We start from the raw sequence: 4,263 nt of genomic DNA, 5'->3' as shown, positions 1-4,263 counted from the left end.
ATATTATCGTTTATCGCAATAAATTTTGAGACAATTAATCGCCCAGCAAAATTTGTTATCGTGACAGGCCTACTTCCAAATTAAATTAAATTTGTCTGACAAAGCAGCAGCTCTCATTTACCGTCGTCTCGTTCGGCTCCTCTCCTCTCAGTAGGGTTGTTTACAGCGCACGCGATTTCRGGTTAGCTTCTTAGCTTAGCCTCCTTCACAGCGACATACACACACYCGCTTCAGCAGAGGCCACGCCTCCAGCAYGAATCGCTTCTCAATAGCAGWGAGTCCAGACCCTAGTACGAAGCAAAGTGAAAGACAAGGGTCTGGTTTTTACCAGGCTAACTGCAGAGCAGAAAACCACATTTCTTGGTCATATGTGTCACAAACAACAACCTGTAGCAATGCAACCGGTTCTAAAGCCACGATCTTTCAGATTGACTGAGRTGAAGCCAGTTTGGTGTTTTATTTTGCTAACAAAAGTAAATGCTTTGGACTGGCTGTCCACCCACTTCGGATGTTATCAACCACTAAATAGACGTTATTAGCCGTTATCAGTCCCATAGAATGGCTTCAGACTGTCCTAACTGTGCCGCCTAGTCGGTTCTCCGCGTCCATAGAATGGCTTCAGACTGTCAGCTGGTTAGAACTAAAGTCACTAAGATTTTTTATACAATCTGGTTAATATGAGGCATTAAGCCAATAAGGTTAATTTTAGAGAATATGACACGGGCTACGATAAAGTAGACCGGACTCCGGCGGTACCAGATTGTTGCATTCCAACATATATGGCACTGGTAACCCACTAGGGGGCACTGTCGGGCCAGTCTGAAGCCATTCTATGGGACTGATAACCACTAATAACGTCCATTTAATGGACTGATAATGTCCAAACCGGCTGTTGGATCTGCTATCGTTCGTTAGAGTCAATATAATTTAAAATGGCTGACTAAAAGTTACAAAAAAAATCCTGTCGGTTTTGATGAGTGGCAGGTGATATGCATTCATTTGAGAATACCAGGCTTTTAATTTTTCAGGTAGCCGGAYAGATTAATTATTTGATTTGTAGCATCCTTTAATCCACCAATAAATATTAAATGTAAGACATCTAACCATTTTAAATGAACAAGTTTTCCTAATTGAACACAACAAACTAAAACAAATGTGTTAATTTTAGAACATTTTTTAATCTTCTGTTTTCAGTCGTCGTTTGAAATAATTGTTTTGTTCTGCCTGCAGCTGCAGTTTGTGAAACACTTGTTACAGTAAAATTAAAGTATTTCAGCTCRACAGCCTGACGTTTTTGTTTAAAAGCATCTCAGTGAGTTTTTAACTGAGCAGCACATCTTGTCTGAAAACACAGAGGTCTTTACCTTCTTTAGTGTCCAAATCACACGCTGGTTCTGTTTCCAGGTAGAATTGAGTTGTGAAAACCAGATGAACACAAAGACGTGAGGTGTTGGAGGGAAAATGGACCTACCTGCCTCTGCTGCTGTCCTGAAAGAATGAGCACATCTGTGCAGGGAACAGCACACCTGAGCCTCACGCTGCCTGGGGCTGATGATGTCAAAGAGGAAAAAAAAATTTCCGGTGTCAAAGATCATCATTTAACTTCACAGGATGAAACCCTTCTTTTACAGAAAATAAGGAATACACGAATGATGACTGTTAATGGGATAYTTTGGTCGTTTTCAAAGTGTTCTGTTAAAATCTTTCAGGCTAAGCTAAGGGTTCAGGACTGATAGCCTATGCTAAAGAAACATACGTGGGTGATTCTATAATTGGAGATACATTTGGTGTCCAGGATCAATATTTTTGGCTTACTTCGTTGGAAATTTTTCTTTTTTTTTCCATTTTAATAATTTATTGATTATTTGTATGGATCATAATACGCCACAATTCATAACATTGATATAATTACATTAAATGTGTTTTATATAGTTCAATAAACATAACTTCTTGTTGTCCGAGTTGGCCACTGTTTTTTTCCCATACAGTATGTGTTTGGAAACAGGGATGACATTCAGTCCAGAAAACAGCGACTAAACAAACAGTGTCATGTAAAACCGAAGTGGTTCTTTCAAACCTGTGGAGCCCACGAGGGAACATGGGGGGGTTGCATTCCCATGCATTACTGTGTACACAATTAAGTAGTTAGAAATCACAAATCATATCAGCTTTATTTATAAAGCGCTTTAAAACAGCGGCCGCTGACACAAAGTGCTGTACATGAGGAGCTGAAAACAATAAAACAAATTAACATTAAAAACACTCAAACATTAAAAACAAGCAAAAAAAAAAAAAACAGCTAAAACAGACCAAGGTCTCAAACTGTGTTAAAAGCCAGTGAATAAAAATAAGTTTTAAGATTAGTTTTAAAAGCAGGCAATGAGGAGGCCTGTCTGACATGGGGTAGTTCATTCCAGAGCTTCGGAGCAGCAACTGAAAATGCTCGATCCCCTCTGAGGTTTCGTTTTGTCCTGGGTATTTTAAGGTGCAACTGATGGGCTGACCGGAGATACCGTGCAGGAGCATAGGGGTGGAGAAGCTCAGAGAGGTAAAATGGGGCAAGGCCATTTAAAGATTTAAAAACAAATAAAAGAATCTTAAAACGAACTCTAAAATGCACAGGCAGCCAGGAGAGGGAAGCCAGAATGGGTGTGATATGCTCCCTTTTACGTGTGCCAGTCAGCAAATGAGCAGCAGAATTCTGAACCAACTGGAGCCGTGCAACGGAGGACAGGCTAACTCCAACATAAAGTGCATTACAGTAATCCAGCCGAGATGTGATGAAGGCATGGATTACTGTTTCAAAGTGCTGGTGCGAAAGAAAAGGCTTCACCTTTGCAAGCTGTCTGAGGTGCAAAAAGCTTGACTTCACTACAGCACTAACTTGGCTGTCCATCTTAAAKCCCAAATTAGTGACAGTAGACTTTGCATAGGCTGCCAAGGGACCCAAATCAACAGGGGGGAACACACAGGAGCCCCTACGGGCAAACATGATCACCTCCGTTTTCTTCTCATTAAAACTCAAAAAGTTCAGGGTCAACCAAGCTTTAATATTATCAAGACAGGACAGCAAGATTTTAAAAGAACAAGCATCACTTTTCTTCAAAGAGACATATATCTGGCTGTCATCAGCATAACAATGAAAAGCGACACCATGTTTTCTGAGGATCGACCCAAGAGGAAGCATATACAAGGAGAAAAGCAGAGGACCCAGTACCGAACCCTGTGGAACCCCATATGAGAATGGAAGAGTAGAGGATTCACAAGCCCCAAGCCCAACCGAAARGCGTGAAGCAGGCCGACATCACACTTTTATTGGGAAACATGGCCATTGTAATTGCACGAATTCTACAGGTAAATTTACACTGTTATACAGACCTGATACATTTGTTCTAAACTGATTTGTGTTAAAATTTTCTTTAGGATTGTGGTCATCCACAATCCTAAAGAAAATTTTAGATTAGATTAGATTTTTCATAAATATCTAAGCTATACTGTAAACAGGCTTTTTGAGCTTGTTGAATTTGCACAATTCCAATGGCATTCTCAACCTCAGCTTTTACCCTGTTCACCTGTGAAACAGACCTATGAAATGGTCTATTTCATTACCTCGCATTACTTTTTGCATTCTGTCGCAATAGTCATTTATTACTTTTGTGCCTGGTAGTTTATTGACAACTTTACATACTTCCCCTTAAACAAGAGTTAGCCTACTACTTTAATTAAGCCTCAGAATGAACATATCACAGCCACATGGAGCTAAATGTAGCTAATATGCAGATATTTTAATGCAGAAACACAAATCACTGTCAGTTTCCCAAACTTGTGTTGACACATCCTGTTTTGGTAACCATAAATTTCAAGATAAAAGTAGCACACAGTTAATACAAAACATTAAACTTTTCCATGGGAATGTAAACATTGTTGCAAGATAATACAAAACTGTTGTGAGGTAGTGCAAAACTTATTGCGAGGTAATACAAAATTATTGCAAGGTAATACAAAATTATTGCGAGGTAATACAAAATTATTGCGAGGTAATACAAAATTATAGCGAGGTAATGCAAAATTATTGCGAGGTAATGCAAAATTATAGCGAGGTAATGCAAAATTATTGCGAGGTAATGCAAAATTATAGCGAGGTAATGCAAAATTATTGCGAGGTAATGCAAAATTATTGCGAGTTAATGCAAAATTATTGTGAGGTAATGCAAAATTATTGCGAGTTAATGCAAAATTATTGTGAGGTAATGCAAAATTATT

At 39.0% G+C, this 4,263-nt stretch overlaps 1 protein-coding gene across 1 annotated transcript in view; it reads right to left on the bottom strand.

Moving 5' to 3' along the window:
• Positions 1-147, bottom strand: part of LOC106531854 (laminin subunit beta-4) — a gene marked incomplete at its 3' end in the record, with an annotated part of 15,040 nt that extends 14,893 nt beyond the window's left edge. The window contains 1 exon segment of the mRNA XM_014027787.1: positions 122-147.
• Positions 148-4,263: the final 4,116 nt, after the last annotated feature.

This window comes from Austrofundulus limnaeus, unplaced genomic scaffold (assembly GCF_001266775.1).
Source record: "Austrofundulus limnaeus strain Quisiro unplaced genomic scaffold, Austrofundulus_limnaeus-1.0 Scaffold682, whole genome shotgun sequence".
In the NCBI taxonomy this organism is placed as follows: domain Eukaryota; kingdom Metazoa; phylum Chordata; class Actinopteri; order Cyprinodontiformes; family Rivulidae; genus Austrofundulus; species Austrofundulus limnaeus.
The sequence above is the reverse complement of the archived record's forward strand: the minus strand, read 5'-3'. Positions and strand labels throughout refer to the sequence as shown.